The following is a 20,257-nucleotide window of genomic DNA, read 5'->3' as shown; positions in this document are numbered from 1 at the left end:
GCAACAAATACTTAAATAACTACATAGCATAAATACATAAACTTCAACATCATTCTCATCTGTAAAGAAAAAACTTCATTATCCATATTATCATAACTTCATTATCATCATCACCTGTAAAGAAAAACTTCATTATTCATAGTAGCATGTTCTTCATCATTACTCTTCATCAGTATTCATTATCATCTGCAAAAAAAATCACTTCATTACTCATTACACAACTATTCCTTATCTCTAGCATATTTCATCACTAAAACTAAGATGTGTAGTTCTGTCTGACAGCCTGCATCAATCGCCTTGTATTCTGAAAGAAAAAATTAGTTAAGACTGCTATTCCACGATGTGTATAGTATATTCTTGTTAATGCTTGTTAATTCTGATCCATTTACTCTTCCTCATAAGGTTTTTGTATCTTCTTTCGTCTATTCCGTAGTTGAAATTCCCATTTCTGTTTAATTTATTTCCTTTACGCATCATTTCTTTCTGAAATTGATGAACAAAGATTAATGTCTTGCATTTAAATCATATACCCACTAAATAATGACTGGTTTATGGTGACATAATTAAGCATACAGCATAACATGACAGAAAACGTAATATGTCAAAAGCATAGACAGTGTTCAAAGGCAAAAATGTACAGAGAATATTACAATGCAGCAGCAAAAAAAGAAAAATGTAAAACAGTCACGATGTTGAGATATCATAGGGCAAAAAATGTTAAAGACAACTGGTGTGTGTTATACCTTAACGATTTCACAGTGCATACAAACAAAACATGAAAACAATCGTACATACATAAGAAAGACAAAATGTGACGTTCGTTGTGTTCAGCTTGTATGTAGCGTAGTTAATAGAGACGAGAATTAAAGACTTTAATGGAGAGAGAATTTGATAAAATTAATACGTCACTACATAGAATTGCATAATTATTCATAAAATACGTAAGTTTGTCTGGAAAAATATGCACGGTCTGATGTGTAACGACAAGAAGAGCGACCTGCTAACCTTACCTTGCTGGGCATTTGCCAAGAAGAAAAATACGATAGTCATCAATAATTAGTCACATAAATATAATTGCATAAGTGGTCATAAAATGTGTAAGTTCATCTGGAAAATATGCACGGTCTGATGTGTAACGACGAGAAGAGCGACCTGCTAACCTTACCTTGCCGGGCACTTGCCCAGAAAAAATACGATAGTCATCAATAATTAATCACGTGAATATAATTGTATAAGTGGTCATAAGTGGCATCATAGCACGTTAAATCATAAAGTGGTTTCATTCAATAAAGGGTTTAATGTTCGATACATGGTGGTTGCCCTTACTTTTCCTGGTTCTCAAAGTTTCGACGTGTACAACATTGGGGGGAGGAATGCTGCGAATCCGATATGGACCTGCGTATAGAAGTTCAGATTTACTGCACTTACCTTTTATTCTGCTGGATAAATAGTGTGTACGTACTAATATCTTCTGTCCAATGTGAAAGTCACGGCGTGTACAAACCTGTATTTGCTGTCTTCTTCGGCGCTCTGCGGCACGTTTGATGTTGTTTAGCGCAATGTTAATTATTTCGTGGTGTCGTAATCGACGAGATGTAGGAAAGTTTACTAAGTCTTTAATTTTGTTAGGTGGTTCAGCATTTTTCAGTATAACAGACGGAGATAGCATAGTGGATTCATTTGGTATGGAATTAATTACATCTTGGAAGGAGAATATGTGTGTATCCCAGTCAATATGTCTTTTGTGGCAGTATATTCTACACAGTTTACCAATTTCTTTCATTAATCGTTCACAAGGGTTCGAAGAAGCATGGTACCTAGATATATAGATCGGAGAAATGTTTCTAGCTCCTAACATGTGTGTCCATATAGCAGAACGAAATTGTGATCCATTATCGGAAAATACTCTCATCACATGCCCTACATGAAATAGAAAATGCTTTACAAATGCTCTCGAAACAGTTTTAGCAGTAGCTTTGCGTAACGGAGTGAAAGTAACAAATTTTGAAGTGAGTTCAACAGCGACAAAGATGTAGCAAAAACCTCTATTAGTTCTCGGAATTGGCCCAAAAATGTCTACTGCGGCCATATGTCTTAATTTAACAGGTACAATGGGATATAATGGAGGAATATGTGAAGTTGTGTCTGACTTAGCTTTCTGGCAGATTTTACATGACGCTAAAGCTCGTCGTATACGTTTCTCCATGTTGGTAAAATAACAGTTCTGTCTCAGTATAAGAAAACATTTTCTGGCTCCGTAATGTGCATAACTTCAATGAGTATACCATATTAATTTGTTAACCAGTTCGTCAGGAATGCATAATAACCAATTGTTGCTGTCAGGATGAGAGCGGCGAAACAGAATGTCATTGCATACAGTGTAATGGTTTCTAATCGTAACATTATTCTTATTTTGCCAGAGGTGTTTAATTTCTTTCCACACGTTGTCTTTATTTTGCTCTTTTGCTATGTCCTGTAATGACGACGAAATAAAATTTTCAAATGCAACTTGCTGAATGTACATGACTCTGAAATTTGCTTTGCAGAAGTTGGTTGCTACGTCTTGCTGATTGTTGCTGAGAGAACGCGATAGTGCGTCTGCTATAACATTTTGTGTGCCGGGAATGTGAACTATTGTAAAATTAAACTCCTGTAAATAAAGTTTCCATCTGCTTAATCTGTCAAGAGTGAATTTAGCCGAAAGTAAAAATTGTATCGCTCTGTGATCTGTGTAAACGGTGGTATGTCTGCCATAAAGAAAGTGCCGAAATCTCGTAAAAGCCCATACAACACATAATGTTTCCAGTTCTGTAACGGAATAATTTCGTTCAGCAGGCGACAAGATACGGCTTGCAAATGCGATGTTTTTAATTACTGTAGAGCCATCTTCTTCAATTTCCTGAAAAATATGTACGCCTAAAGCGGTGTTAGAACTGTCGGTGGCAATAGAAAAATTTCTGGTAAGATCTGGGTGCGATAAAAGTGGTGCATTCAACAAAGCCTGTTTCAGGTTCATAAATTCAGAATGTGCTTGCTTATCCCAGGACCAAATAGTGTTTTTACCTGTTAATTGGCATAATCTAGGTGTGTCTAAAGCAGAGTGATGAATAAATTTACGAAAAAAGTTAATTAAGCCCAAAAAGCTGCGTAATTGCTTCTTCGTTGTAGGAACGGTAATGTCACGTAGAGCTTGAAGTTTTTCCGGATCAGGCGCAATGCCTTCTGCTGAAATTACGTGTCCAAGAAATTTTTATAGAAGTTTTCCCAAAGTGCGATTTACTGAGATTAACTGTGAGTCCTTGTGCATGAAAAGTTTGTAACAGTCGTTCAAGAATCATATTGTGTTCAGACCAGTTAGCTTCTGCGATAAGAATGTCGTCTACGTACGTCGTAATTCTGTCCTTAAGTTCTGTCGAAAGTATTGTGTTCAAACCGCGAATAAAAGCTGCAGAGGAAATAGTTAAGCCGAACGGTAATTTACAAAATTGATAACAGTCACCAAAACAGAAAAGCTGTGTACTTTCTGCAACTCGAATGAAGTTGAATTTGCCAAAATCCCGATTTCAAATCTAATGTGGAATAAATAGCTGTACCGTGAAATTTCTGTAGTAGTTCTTCTAATGTCTGTGGTCGATCTGTTTCATTAATAATTATGTCATTGATGTGACGTGAATCAAGTACGAGGCGAAGTGAGCCATCTTTTTTCTTAACAATATGTAGCGGGTTTATGTACGGACTAACTGCCGGTTCAATAATTCCTTGGTCGAGCATATCTTGCAATTCTTTTTTAACTTGTTCTCTGTGGATATATGGAATGGGATAATGCCTTGCTTTAAATGTATCGTGCTGTTTGACTTGAAATTCACACATAAATCCGGACATAGTACCAGGAATGTTGTAAAAAATTGGAGCTTGCTGTAAAAGAATTTTGCGTAGTTGCGTGCGTTCGTCGTCTGTATTTGCACTGCTTTGTTTAGCTTTATCAGAAATCATCTGTATTACGTCGTAGTCAGCTTCGTCTGGAGTGTTATAGTTATGTACGTACGTATCTGTGAACAATGTGGAATTACAGTCTATGTTACGTGACGCAGAAATGACCTCTGTACGATTAATTGTTTGTTCTTCCGCAGATAAAGAATGCTGAAACTCTAAGGCCAATTGCACATTTTCATCCTTCAACATTAAATAGGAATTTTGAAAATCAACCACTGCGTCGTGTTGTACGAGAAAATTAGTACCTAAAATAACGTCTGTTGTCAATAAAGGAACAATCCAAAAATTTGAGTGAAAAGTATGACTTGCAATACAAAATGATAAATGCGTCTGTAATTTAACGTCTACTCCTTTACTCGATACTGCTCCTTTTACTTTCGTTTTGCCTAATGGTAATGTGGGATAGGTATTCTCTTTGTTACACTCGTTAAAAGTTTCCTCATTTATACACTCCTGGAAATGGAAAAAAGAACACATTGACACCGGTGTGTCAGACCCACCATACTTGCTCCGGACACTGCGAGAGGGCTGTACAAGCAATGATCACACGCACGGCACAGCGGACACACCAGGAACCGCGGTGTTGGCCGTCGAATGGCGCTAGCTGCGCAGCATTTGTGCACCGCCGCCGTCAGTGTCAGCCAGTTTGCCGTGGCATACGGAGCTCCATCGCAGTCTTTAACACTGGTAGCATGCCGCGACAGCGTGGACGTGAACCGTATGTGCAGTTGACGGACTTTGAGCGAGGGCGTATAGTGGGCATGCGGGAGGCCGGGTGGACGTACCGCCGAATTGCTCAACGCGTGGGGCGTGAGGTCTCCACAGTACATTGATGTTGTCGCCAGTGGTCGGCGGAAGGTGCACGTGCCCGTCGATCTGGGACCGGACCGCAGCGACGCACGGATGCACGCCAAGACCGTAGGATCCTACGCAGTGCCGTAGGGGACCGCACCGCCACTTCCCAGCAAATTAGGGACACTGTTGCTCCTGGGGTATCGGCGAGGACCATTCGCAACCGTCTCCATGAAGCTGGGCTACTGTCCCGCACACCGTTAGGCCGTCTTCCGCTCACGCCCCAACATCGTGCAGCCCGCCCCCAGTGGTGTCGCGACAGGCGTGAATGGAGGGACGAATGGAGACGTGTCGTCTTCAGCGATGAGAGTCGCTTCTGCCTTGGTGCCAATGATGGTCGTATGCGTGTTTGGCACCGTGCAGGTGAGCGCCACAATCAGGACTGCATACGACCGAGGCACACAGGGCCAACACCCGGCATCATGGTGTGGGGAGCGATCTCCTACACTGGCCGTACACCACTGGTGATCGTCGAGGGGACACTGAATAGTGCACGGTACATCCAAACCGTCATCGAACCCATCGTTCTACCATTCCTAGACCGGCAAGGGAACTTGCTGTTCCAATAGGACAATGCACGTCCGCATGTATCCTGTGCCACCCAACGTGCTCTAGAAGGTGTAAGTCAACTACCCTGGCCAGCAAGATCTCCGGATCTGTCCCCCATTGAGCATGTTTGGGACTGGATGAAGCGTCGTCTCACGCGGTCTGCACGTCCAGCACGAACGCTGGTCCAACTGAGGCGCCAGGTGGAAATGGCATGGCAAGCCGTTCCACAGGACTACATCCAGCATCTCTACGATCGTCTCCATGGGAGAATAGCAGCCTGCATTGCTGCGAAAGGTGGATATACCCTGTACTAGTGCCGACATTGTGCATGCTCTGTTGCCTGTGTCTATGTGCCTGTGGTTCTGTCAGTGTGATCATGTGATGTATCTGACCCCAGGAATGTGTCAATAAAGTTTCCCCTTCCTGGGACAATGAATTCACGGTGTTCTTATTTCAATTTCCAAGAGTGTAACTGACATAGGTGATCCGGAATCGATTACTGCTGAAAATTTCGATGAACCAATTTTAATTTCGATAACAGGATGTGAAATGGTTTTCTGAATAACTGGTCTTTCCTGTAAAAGAGTGTCTCTGATATCGTCAAAAGTAATAACATTTTCGTGAACAACATTTTGCGTGTCAAAGGTAGTGCTTGTGTTACTGGAAGATACGACCTGTACAGTATCTTGTCAAATTCTATCTGACGTGTTACTATTTACAGGAGGATGCTGTGGCATTTCTACTATTTGAACAGTTCTATTACTTCTTCCAAACGTGTTACGCTCTGGATGATACCTACTGTCGGGTTCATTCATGAGAATATATTCTTGCGGATGATTTTGCTGTTGGTAAGACCGACTGTTATTATATGTACGCTGATAATTGAGCTCATCATTTTTACGTCTATCGTGATAGTCATTCCTATACGGTGCATTGCGATAGGAATTGAAATACTGTGTTTTCTGTACGTAGTTGTTCCTTTGCTGCCGTGCGTTACTATTTGTTGGATCTGGGACTATACGTGCACGCGGCGAAACATTAAAGTTAGGTTGACCTTGTGCATTACATTGTTGGTTAGGTATTCCAACCGGCTAACTTTCATGCTGTTGTGGAGGAAAACGTCTATTGTTACTAAAATGTGGTTCCTGTTGCTGACAATTTTGACGATATTGATAATTGGAATTTGGTCTGTTATTGAAGTTTCGGTGGTTGTCATTCCTTAAGCGTCTGTTACTTTTACTATTGAAATTACTTGACTGATCGTAATTACTGTATGTTTGTTGACCTTGGTTATTATATGAAAAATTTTTGTTTACGAAAGAATAGTCTGATTGCTGCACTTCTAAAAGCTGCAGCAGATCCCTGAATGCCGAAATAATTTCTTTTTGTTGACCTGTTAAAAGTGACACTCTTAATGATCGTGGCAGTTTAGAAATGCATAATTGTATAAGTGCAGATTCACTATAAGGTTCACTTAAATACTGGTTTTGTTGGACCACATGCTCAAAAAATTGCGTCACACTGGGAAAATTGGTGTTCTCATAATTCGGTAAACTAATTAACTGATCTTTAATTCCGCGCTGTGTCGTCTTCGACCAATACGCTGACAGAACAGCATTCTGAAATTCTTCTACTGAGTAACATTGCCTCGCGATCGGTCTCATACGAGTTGCCGGTTCGCCTTCTAAAAAACTGCAAATAAATTCAAGTTTATGTGTTACAGGCCAAGTCAGTGGAAAAGCAAAGCTAAACTGTTGTATCCAATCCAGTGGGTGAATCTGTGTTCTGTCATTTTTAGACACTTTAAATTTTCTCACTGATAGAAAATGTTTGTAATCAAAATTATCGTCTCTGTATGACGGAACAGGTTCTGTATTGTAAGAGAATCTATTTGTTTGTGTCTGTTCTGAATCTAAATCCCGTACTCTCTGTAGATTACCCATATTATACGCGCTGCGTGAGTCTGACAATTGTTCACAAAGCGGCGACTGCTGTGATATATTATAAACTGAAATATTTTTTATCTCTGTTACCTCTTGCTGTAAACTTGACAATTTTCTATGCAATGTGTTATTAGATGAATTTATTCATTAATTGTCTGCTGTAAATTTTGAAATTCAGGTGTTTGATTAAATGAAACCGGTGAAGTATCGTCTGATTTGCTGTCATTATTACTTTCAATAGCGTCCATACGACTGGCCAATTCATCACATTTTTCAGTCAGTATTTTTACCTGATCATCGGTTTTAGAATCAGAGACATTAATCTGTTTTTGCAACTTACGTGTAGTTTCGTTCAGTTTTTTAACGTCAGCTTTGACAACATCGAAATCCTGTGTTAGTTCTAATTGTTCGAGTCTGTCAGTCACTGTTTGAAAATCTGTTGTGTATGTGTCTATTTTCGATTTAAGATCGGAAATTTCGTCACGTAAGTCTGTGTTCGACTGTTTGACGGTATTAATTTCGTCGGACACTGTAGCAATATTGTTGTCTACGTATGTTTTTGCCTTCGCAAACAATTTACGTTTGTCTTCCTGTCTCTGTGCAGTGATTGTTTCAATTACCTGACGTTTTACTTTATTTTGATCCTGAATAAATTTGCGGAAACGCGTATCACTATTTTGTATGTGGTGATTAAAACGCTCGTCAATCTGAGTGTTCTGTTGGCCGAATTTCGCGTCAATCTTTTCATCCATTGTGCGCGAAAGTTCTGCTGTCATTGCTTTGAACTCGTCGCGTAATTGTGTAGCTTTTTCAGAGCATTGTTTAGCGACTCTACTAATTTCCGCTCTAAGTGTTTCTGTTGTGGCTGTTTGCATTTCCCTTAATTCTTGAGCAACAGATCTAATTTCTTCGCTATTTTTCTTTGAACAAGCCTCAATTTTCTCGCGTAACTGTTCCTTAGTATCATGACACTGCACGGCAACGGCTACAATCTGCTCGCTAAGCTGTCTGGAATTGTTGTCTAATTTTTCATTTAACTGTCTGGAATTGTTGTCTAATTTTTCATTTAACTTGTCTTGTTTTTCGTTCTGTTGTTTGACCTGTTCACTGTTTGAGATTTTCGTCATTGTTGTCTAATTTTTCACTCTGTTTGTCTTGTTTTTCATTAAGATTGTCTAATTTTTCATTAAACTGTTTAGTCATTTGTAGCAACAATGCCATAATTGGATCCGACCCCAAATCACCATTCCTACTCTCTGTGCTGTTTGACTGCGTATCTGCAATTGTCGCGTTTTGTGCGACCATTTGGCCATTCTGTAATTTAGAAAAAGGTTTGCCAGTCGAATGTACACTGTCGGTCACTATTTCGGAATTAAATGGATCCGTCGTACTTTCAGTACACTGTCCATTTTCATTAGAGAAATTTGTCTGTACGTTATTTGAATTTTCCAAACCGGGTATGTTAAGCTGGGCAGCGCTCATTACAATAGGGCTCCCCGCGTCATCAATTGTCGTCAAATTAACAGAGGAGACAATTGAGTTCATTTGTTCATCATTAAGATAAAACTCATCATTAGTGGTTGGAATGCATTGATTGTCAGTGAACGCAATATTGTCATCATTACACTGCGTGTCACAATTACTATCGGTCACGTTGTTTAAGTCGGTAATTTCGTTCATAATACCTCGCGATACACTATTCACAGTCTTTCGCGGCATTTTTACGATAGTCACAATTGTTCACACATGAAATAAGCACAATGCAAAAAGCAACAAACACAAATACAACAGAGCAAAAAATTGCCGATGATCTGAGGAAAGAAATTCACAAAATTAGTAAAAGCGTTGCGCCAAATGCTAATTATATTTAAGCAAATAAGAGCAGATATCTGACTGTTTCTTAGAAGATTCCCAAAGAAATACGATCCTGGCCGGATATCGCCAAGTGTAACCTCCACAGAGAAATTTTTTGAATGACAATAATTTGAGTGTAACCTCCCCACAAAATTGTATAAGTATTCTTATTCAAATGCTAATGGACATAGAGCTAAGTGTAACCTCCCAGCAATGGAATTTAATGACAATGACAATAAATGAAAAATAGCAATCTGAGCCATGTGTAAGCTCCTCACAAAAATGAAAGTCAATTCAATAAAAATGAAATCTCAGTGACAATGAAAACGCAAATAGACCGAAATGTCGATCTTAGGCCCTGTTATTACCTCAGTAAAATTGCATCTGCTCTTATTTTTCGCCATAGCTTGGAGGAAATGCATCGCAAAAATTCTTTGAACTGAAGTAAATTTTTTCTTTAAGGAAATGCATGGGAAATTTTCTTTCAATAAAATGTTTGTTTTGTTAAAATGCTTGGTTTGAAAACAAAATTATTATTGGGGCGATTCTTGAACAAATTAATTACACTTAAGACGCATTACATTATCAGATGAGCGCAATGCTGCTTCATTACCTTATTTAAAAAATATACCTCGTCCTGAATCTTGACCAGAGCCCCATGTCGACGCCCGCAGACTCCTCACACACAACTGCGACTGTCTCTCGCGCGCTACTACATGCTCTCGCGACTCGCTACGTACAACTGCACCTTCCGACTCCCTACATGCAACTGAACTCTCGCGCGGTCAAGCGCAGACTAGCAACGATAAATAACTCTCTGGTCAGAGATTCTGTCATGCCTCGCCATCGCTGTACTAAATACATACGCGTTTCAAACTCCTTCATGCCGTCGCTAGATATTTCTCCAGTATTTGTAACTCATTCTATCTGGATGCCATGTCAGAGGTTCTGCAATATATCCACCGGGCTATAGGCGAAGGCTGATTGAGAAGGGTCACAAACAGTAGATTGTGTGCAGATTGAGGTCATAGAAATATACACCGGCTTTAGAGATCTGTAGTGTTGCACACTCTGGTAGAAATGCTGTCTGGGATTTGGAATCAAGTCTTTCCATTCAACCACATACCTGCATTGTATCTGATGGAGAAGTCCTTTAATGATTACAGCCACTAGCGAATCATATTTCTGGCACTCCCATATCTCTAAATGAGTCACCTTTTTTGAATCTATCTGCTACAGTAAAATTTTAGATAGCCTCTTGCAACTGCTGCCATTTCTGCTGGTTAGCGCATGCGATAGTCCCAATTTAAGTTGGAACTGAGCAGAAGTCAGAGAGAGCCATATCCACCACCTTCAGTAACCCATGTAGAAACAGAGTCACCAGAGTTAGTGCAACCGGACCATGTTTTGACCATTTGGTGGAAATGAAAACAAGTTTTCATAGCTCTGCCAACAGTGTATAATGTGTAAGGTCAGAGCCTAACGAATCCTGTTTCTCTCAGCACGAGATAGTATAAAAGACAGTACAGGAACTGGGGGAAGGACGACGATTTTGCTACTGCATTGTGGTGCGTACCCAAACTACATACAGATACTGCAGACCAAAGCATATCCACGTCCCTCTGGGCCATTCACGTCTATCACCCCAACATCCTATCACCATTATTCTGTACATCCAACACAGAAAAATTACGGACTATAAAAGCTCCACTAACTTCATCCAACAGAGAACTCCATAAGATTTTTGCTGCATCTCTCTCCTCCCATATATTGGAAACAAATACCATCTGTGTGCTGGCATCGAGCACATGTGATGATCCTGTTAAATATACAGGAAATATCATTGCACGGAAAAGTGTAAAGTTACATAGCCTGTGCTGTAGGAGGATGACCGTATCCCACAGACTATACTGTAAGTCGCAAGAGATGCTCCCTGTGACCCTGTGTCATTGTTTGAAACATTGCTTTATCTGCTGTAACACGCTTTGTACACTGCCATACATTTGGTTCTTCCCGCAACGACTATGAGGTCTGTGTGTGAGGTTCTAAACTGACATTAAGACGTTCTGATCCATTGCTTCTCACAGAAAACTAGACGTTCTGCGGTGTAAATCATGTTGTTATTGCTGCTACCATAACACACCACACATGCTGGATGATTTTAAATAAAAGACAGATACAACATAAGGAAACTGGAAAAGTTTGACGGCGTTGTAGACCATCTCCAAAATGCTGTCCGAGAGTGATTGACGACCTGTGCATTTAAGCTCATCTGTCAGAGTGATGGAATAGCTGATGGCTCTGTGATAGGTTTCGAGTGATTCCTCATATTGCAGTCACGTACGTGATCACTGTTTTGGTGCTAGTCATCGCCAGAAGATGTTGCCGCTCCTCCAAAACTCTTTTTCGATCTCAAACAAGCGATGTTAGTCAATCATTTTGCAGTAACCCACAGAGTACCAATGGGTGGATGGGAAGGAAAAGCAAGCAAGCATGCTGGGCGAGCCAAGAAACAGTAACGCCTTTGTGCCAGGGGAAATGAGCCCGTCTTTGTACAACAATTTGGAGAGTGACTTCAGTCTACTGAGGGCGCTCTGGTCACGCATCAGGAACAGATGACTTGTGACCATCAGCTATGGTGCATGTCTGCCCAACCTTGCGGAAAAACATCTAGTGCTGCAAGGAGTATACCTACATTGCATGTGCTTATGCTGTCTGTCTTCACAGTATTTGTACGAGTGTGTGGCGGTCGATAGTTATAAGAATGATGCAAAAGGAGCGGAATTGTATGGCTCAGGATACGAATTGTATGTTTACTACATCGACACGGTATGCGGTGATATATTGTCGTGTTGGAGAATGATCTCACATTCAGTATTCAAGCTCCTATCCTCAGTGGCAGAGCAGTGTAATTGAGTAAGAGTCTTTCCATATTTGACGATATGTAGGCCACTTTTACAGGGTTTAACTGTCACTGCAATATAGCCATCTGTACAAAATAGTTTTGCCGCTGAAAGTCTCATCTGCAGAAAGATGAAGGCAGACAGTGCTTTAACGCTGGCAGCATCAGTAATTTGGTGGGTAAATTCAATAAGAGCTGATCATAATGCTCCATTCAATCACAAGACGTCCTTTGTGCCAGGACATAGGAGCCTCATTACAGTGGTGGAAACGTTTGCACTTGGGAGATGTTTGTTGAAAGCAGGACTTAACAATTTCCAGGAAGGGTAACACATGATGAATGGGGTGCCACATGAGGACCATCGGGAAGAATGGACTCGGTGTTATTCTGGCCTATTTTCGTAAACAGGTTCTGTTAGGACAAGAATTTCCATGTGGACAAGCTGAGACATCACGAAAGCCCGTACAAAAGTGACCGTTAACTATTTCTGTCACACTTTACAATTTCTGAGAGGTCGACTTGGCTCTTATTTACATATCCATGTTGCGCCTTATAACACTGAGAACCTTTCAGATGCGCCTGCGATGGTGAGTCACTACGCGAACATTTCATAGTGATGTGTCAGCCACGCTGGGCAGGTAAACATGTGCGTGGCTACATGAAGCTCGCATGTCCCAATAGGATCAATAGGAACAATGCACCCTGTGCTATTCTGGGAAGCATTGGAACAGATTTCTATAGCGTGACCTGTTACGTCAGTATGGCATTGAGAACCTTTTAGATGCGATGGTGCACCACTATGCAAACATCTCTCTCAGCTCTGGATCAGCAGGTATGCCTCAGCTGTGGTGCTTAGGTGAATACGTGCATGTTCGCAGGGAGACTTGGCTTTATTTACATAGGCATGTGACATCGGATTAATACTGGAAGAATTCTAACTGAACACCTGAAAATGGACGTGACTTTCACCTGTTGGCTGTAGGCAGCAATGGCCTGAGAGCAATTATTGCTTGCGCTCCTGTGCTCGTCTGTCCAGAGGTGGCTCATGGCGGCACGTGTGCATGTTGGAACAGTTCGCTGATATGTTGCGGTTGACATTAGTTCGAATGCGTTTTTTACATACAATGAGTGTTTGTACAATGAATTATTTTCAGTTGTTTAAGCGTTGTGAGCTTATTTGCAGAGCCTTTTACATGCATTATTTTTTTGACATATTACAAGTTGTTTGTGTGTCTGTACATCAGTGTACTGGATTATTCAGTGATTTACAAGTAGTTACCAGGCCTGTAGGATATGTACCGCATGATTTCGGTAGTTACAATTAGTGAGTGTGTCTGCAGAGCGTTTTACATGCATTGTTTTGACAATTTACGAGTTGTTTACGTGTCTGCAGATCAGTGTACTGCATTATTACGGTGATTTACGAGTAGTTTGCAGGTCTGTGGGCTGTGCAATGCATTGTTTCGACAGTTTTCAATTAGCAAGAGTGCTAGCAGAGCATTATACATGCATTATTTTGACAATTTACGAGTTGTTTTCATGACTGTACATGAGTGTACTGCACTATTTAGATGATTTACGAGTAGTCTGCAGGTCTGTAGAATATTTACTGTGACCCCAAGCACATCAGAGTGAGTGTTTTGTATTGGTGTAATAACTAAACTACGTGAAATCCGTCCCTAAATAAACTGTTCAAAATAAATAAAGTGCACCCCTTCCTCTCTCCAGCAGCCCAGCACAGGCTGAGTCCATTTCCCACCATTTTCCCCTGCAGGCCGTCATCTTTGATCATGTCTCTGGAGGGATGACAGCGCCCTGTGGTGGCAGTACTGTGTACTACGTTGGTTGGACTCCAGACCTCATGGTGAACACAATGGGTAGAGCTACTGCCTCAAATTGGAAAATAAAGACTTACGTCTGTCCTGTCCAGCAGCCCAGCACAGGCTGAGTCCTTTCCCCAACAATTCTTAGGAGGAGGTGGCGGTCGGATGACTTAGGTTAGTGGAGGTAGCCCAAGTGACCTTTCTTCCCGCCATTTTCTTAGGTTAGTGGAGGAAGCCCAATTGATCATTTTCCTCACCAAAATTTGAACTTACCACCATTTTCTGGGAGAGGGTGGAGGGGGGGGGGGGAGGGGAGGGGGTTAGGTTAGTGGAGGTAGCCCATTTGACCTATTTCCCTATCAGAATTTGAACTTCCCATCATGACATCATTGCCATATCTATCGTCACCATCTTGGATCCGCCATCTTGAAAAAATTGGCAACAATGGAGAGTGGGGTGACGCCGCCCTTGTCCCACTACTACTGCATCCCTGTCTTAGGCACTTTTTAATCCGAGCATTTCGTTGTTAGTCTTCCAATATGGTTGTTGTCTCTAGGGTCTTGTACATCTTCTACGTTTCCCGACTTTTCCAGTATCTTACGCCCATTTTTCTCTAAATTTCGAACATCTTCTCCCATTTTACACCGTCGAATGCTTTTTGTAGGTTGAAGTATCCTACGAGCGTGTCTTGATTTTTCTTCAGCCTTGCTGCCATTATCAAGTGCGAAGTCAGTATTGCCTCTCTGGTGCCAAACTGAGCGTCATCTAACAGATCCTCAACTTTTTTTAATTATAGGGATGGAAATTCTGTCATTTGTGCTCCAGGCTGCATTCCTCGAAGTTGACAGGTACTTTTTGATGAATCGTCTGCCATACTTCCAGTACTGTCATCTCAAGTTCTCACCCATGTCAGAAATTCTTTGCTCAAGTCTTGTCCAAATCTCTATGGCTTGAACCAATGCCACCCAGATCAGGAAGGCGTGTGTTCTGAGCAGCCCACCCACCTACAGTAGCCATACATGTCTTGTCCACCCAAGTGCATTTTCGACTGGTACGTACATTTAGAAACACTTATTTCTGGCTTAATATAGTTCTGGTGACGTTCTGCTATCCTGAGACGTTCTTACACTTTCATGAAGGTGAAAATGCTGTTCACTCACCTACAACCATTAATTCGCGTGACAATTACGTAGGACTGTTTACCAGGTTCTTAAAAATGATGAAATAATGTTAGTGAGTGGAAAACAGGCTTTTTAGAAGGCTTTTTATCAAGTGCGAAGTCAGTATTGCCTCTCTGGTGCCAAACTGAGCGTCATCTAACAGATCCAGAGTCCAGGGGAAAAAACGTGATAAGTCCAAAATTACAAAATTTCTGTTTTTCTCATAATTTAATAGACTAGTCAGTGTAGTTTTAGCTGGTTTTACAGAACTGGTCAGAAACCTGATGAGTCAGCATGTGCAGGCGAAAAATATTATAAGTCCACGCAAAACAGGGGAATATCCTGACAAGTCCAGAGAATGCAACGATACAATTTTATGACTTAATAATTCCCAGGTCTATTTTCACTAATGTTATCGTTGTGTTATCATTGTTGCAAGAGTCATTATTGTGTATAAGTTGACCATTGTTGTTAGCTTTGTGGAGTATGTGAAGGAAGTTAGATCTAGCATTGTATTCTGTCAGTGTAAAATGAATAAAGAAAACAGTGACTCATCTACTTGCGAAGAAAACTATAGAATGCCATCAAAGAAGCTGACAAAGAATGGGAAGAAGTATGGTCGCGTTAGAAATACCTCCAAACTTTAAAGCTGCAGTCACATGAAACAGGAGACCCATGTAAGTGCAAAAACAATTGTTTTGATATTGTCAGTGATGAAAATAAAAGGAATATTATTAATAACATGAGCCACTTTCACAATCATGATGAAATAAACCTCTATTTAAGTGGTTTAATCACAGTGGTCCCTGTACAGCGCAGGCGTCCTAGAAGAGAAGAGCAGGAAGCAAAGTTTCGTGATGCAACATATAAATTCAGCGTTTGCATTACCATTCACGGAAGTGCCCGAGAAGTACATGTGTGCAAGCAAGCATTTATGTCGTTACATGGAATAAATATGGGCAAGGTAGATCATTTACTGAAGAAACTTAAATAGGGAGCCCAACCTCTACGAGACGGCCGAGGGAAACACAGATCCCGCCCACAGGCTTTGAAAGATGAAAACGTGCAGTAACAAGAGGGCTCATTAAATCATTTAAAGGTTGCAACAGCCACTACAGTTTGACGAAGTCTGAAAAAATTTACCTACCAGAGACATTGAATATTAAAAAAATGTTCCATATGTTCAAGGAAAAGTTTCAGGATCAGAACGTGTCGTATGAAACATACTGCGCTATATTCAATTCAGATTTCAATATATGTTTTGGATATCCACAATCTTGTGGCTCCTGCGATGAGTATCTGGCCAAGAAGAAAAATTTGGAGAAGCAACTGACTTTAACATCATCTGTTGAATATAAAGGAAGGCTCCATACTGAACTTCGACCCAATGAAATAGCCCATGAATTGCATATCAGAAAACAAAAAGTGTTCTATGACAGGAAAAAAAAGGCAAAGATGGAACGTCAAAAAAATCCATCCAAGGTTGCAATTACGATGAACTATAGCAAAAACTTTTCTTGTCCAAATATAAAGACAAATGAAGTATATTATAAACGACAGCTTTCTGCATTTATATTCAACGTTCATGTTTTGGCAACAGGGGACAGGCCGAAAAGGAGCAAACGAAGATTCATCGTTCCTTCATAATTTTGTGCACAATTTTCTAAATCCAGAAGTCAGACATCTGGAGATCTTCTGTGACTCCTGCGGAGGGCAAAACAAGAATGCCACTGTGTTCAGATTCCTTCACCATCTGGTCCATACAGAAAAACGATTGGAGTATGGAAAGATGACATTCCCCATAAGAGGTCATTCGTACCTCTGATGTGTTAAAAATATTGGTGTGATAGACCAAACTCAGGAATGTCAAATTCCAAGGGACTGGTGTCAGGTTCTTCAGAATTGACGCACATACCCTTCGCCTTTTGTCATCATTGATGTTGAGGAGCAACCAGAGATAATCAAATGCTGAGCAGAGCATCTGGACAATACAATATACAAGAAGAAACTCCCTTTCCAGTTCAGACCAATAAGAGAATTGGCAGTCACACGACACCATGCAGCACTGGTTCGGTATAGAGGTTCAAATGGTTCAAATGACTCTGAGCACTGTGGGATTTAACATCTGTGGTCATCAGTCCCCTAGAACTTAGAACTACTTAAACCTAACTAACCTAAGGACATCACACACATCCATGCCCGAGGCAGGATTCGAACCTGCGACCGTAGCAGTCCCGCGGTTCCGGACTGCGCGCCTAGATCGGTATAGAGGAAGCTACAATGGAGCATATGAGCAAGCTTCATTGCTTCTTCGTAGGAAGAAAGGGCAAGATTCCAGCCTGAAAGAAGGCGAGTTCAGCCTACCCTCTGCTAAATATGAAGGTATAGTAATTCTTTTGCAGCAGTATGATTCGAAAGTTTTTTTATTTATTGAAATAACTAGTTTTTTTGGTATTAGGCATATAGCTATTTAAATTAAGGGATTCTGAATTTTTGCAGGTGGTCTTAAAATATCTGCTGAGACATACAGAGATTTACAAGACTTTAAAAGATTTTGCCGTAGTGAAGTGCAAGCGTATTTTTATCGTCTTTTCCATTAATCCACCAACTAGAAAGCACAAGACCTTTTATAGAAGATTATTAAATGATTATATGAGATAATTTGTTGTAATGTGAATTTGAAATCTTGTAGTTACCTGCAATATGTTATGGACTTGTCATGTTTTTCGTCTGTACGACCTGCCTTCGTAATAAAAATGCATCATATTATTGTAAATCCTAATCAGATGTGTATAATTTTAGCAGTACTCTTTCTCTGAAAGATATATTAAGGTCTAAAACAAAAATGAAGAATATAACTTGAAAAACTAAAATTTTATGAGTCTTGAATAAATTTCGTCTCCTGAAAAAAGTAAGAATTGTGACATCAGGATTTTCCCATGGACTGTTCATTTGTAAATGCTAAATGTTTGAATATTGTATCATACAACTATTTCCGGTAGATATTTATGAACTATTAGTTTAGTTTCTTGTCTTAACGTATCTTAACGATTTCGGTGTTTGGCCTTTCATATTAGGCAACCTGTTCTTTCCCAAATAACGTTAATCAAAAATCAGTGTTGTTACTCCGTACGACCAAATAATAAAAAAACCAAAACAGAATCCCTTCTGTGATCACTTTGCGACATGGTGAAAACCTTTACTCCTTCCGCCTTCCTTCCCACTGAGATTGGAGAACATTGTCATTAGTCTGCTGAACCACTAATGCAGCACCTATTAAAAACAACGTCTTGTTAAATTTCTATTAGCAGCTCTGCTGACGTAGTAATAGCACCACATTTGTAGCGCCATAAACCAATAACAAAACAATCTGACCAAGACTCGTTACATGGAGCACGTCAAAGCACACGGTGATACGCTCTTTTTCCGTAGCGGGCTCCACTTTCACGGCAAGCAAACAACTTAAATGGAAGAGGAAATAATAGCACACTGTAACCAAAAATTCGGAGGAAAGTCTTACACGCACAACACAACAAGAAATTGGCGTGTAGTCTCCCGTTACTTCCGTGAATTCCACGACAACGTATTGAAACATTATTGGAAAATCAATATTGCAAACCCGCAGGGATTAAACTCTTCCACGAAGCTTATCTAGGGCAGTGTACGCATTTCACGCACGGTGTTCATTTTTAATCTCCCATCACAAAATTAAAGATACATTAATAACGATAATAAGAATACAGTAGTGCCAAAAAAGGAATATAGTAAGTACTAAATTATGTATAACTTTAAGATTATGGTTCACGTTGATTTCCTCATTTTTAAATTTTGTGCAGCCCGTTTAAATTTTTTACTAATTTTTCTACCTTCGGCAACGAAAAAACTTGCACTTTCAGTGCTGTTGGATACTTTCCATTACACCCACTGAGATACCATCCGTAAGGCACCTTGTCTGTTACTAACAAAAATTTGAACTGTGGATCACAATAATAACATTAAGGACATTCTAAGAGAGTCACACTACGCAGCATGAATGAATTCGTAAGCTCAGCACAATGCTACACAACACCAGTCAGTTGCTGTTGTGACTACTCTTCCATCATGCTTTTCGCAGGCAGCGCACAGGCCCAGTCTAGGTGTCTGTGCTTGAGCGAACCAGTTTCTATCCAGGGCAGTATATTTCTACCAGTTAGGACGACGTGTGCTGATAATCTTTTCTGATTGCGTGTTCGTTCAATTTTCCGAGCACTACATCATGCTACAGCACGCATTATGCATTCCAGGAACTTACAGATGTATTTAGTTACATATTCGACAACGTGTCATAATCCAAAGTGGCAATCACAGCTGACGGTGTACTGCTTTCCAAAGTTTCGCAACCAACGTTGATGAGGCACATAGTTGTTTGCGTTTAAATATAACTAGTCAACAAAACGTATCTTATACATTTTGGTAATTGAAGACCTCGCATCGCCTGTAATCTTCTTTTCCGACGAATGGTTCCACGTTTGAAAATACTCTTTAGGAACTTTACCTGCTAGAATCATTTTGAGAATTGTCACACCCTATATAGGACATGTATTGTTCAAATTGTCCGTTTTGTTCGTACTCTGTATCTGTCTTTCAGTCCGCAATCGTTCTGTGATCTATATGATTAGTCTGCAATGCACACTCGTTTGGAACAGACTGCATAGAACCACATTCAAAATATTTCTCTACCTTTGCACCCTATAACAGCACGTGAGAAAAATAAGCTAAATCTTTCTCTTATTTTATCGCGATAGCCTTTCCTCCACATGTTGGTGGAAGTCAACAAAATACTTTGGCATTAGGAGAAGAAAGCTGGTCATGGAAATTTAGTAGAAAGATCTCACTGAATAAATAACGTCTCTTTTTAAATGAGTTTCACCTCAAGTTGCTTAATTACTACGATTTTTGATCGGCGTCAAAACAGTAAATATTTATCTCATTGTTTAAAATTAAAATCTCGTTTCTTGTTTCCAAAGTGTATCGTCTATGAAAGTTTCTCCTATTGCTTGGTTTCTGACAGGATTTTTTTTTAACGGTAGTTTCTTATTTCTTAGTAGGGGCATCTGCTAACACGAATGTTTGTTCTGCTGATCACTAAATAAGAAACGTGTCCGATGTAACAGTGGAAGAGAGATTTCTGTGACTGTAACT

The sequence above is a fragment of the Schistocerca piceifrons genome, chromosome 2 (genome assembly GCF_021461385.2).
Source record: "Schistocerca piceifrons isolate TAMUIC-IGC-003096 chromosome 2, iqSchPice1.1, whole genome shotgun sequence".
Lineage (NCBI taxonomy): Eukaryota > Metazoa > Arthropoda > Insecta > Orthoptera > Acrididae > Schistocerca > Schistocerca piceifrons.
This window is presented reverse-complemented; position numbering follows the sequence as displayed.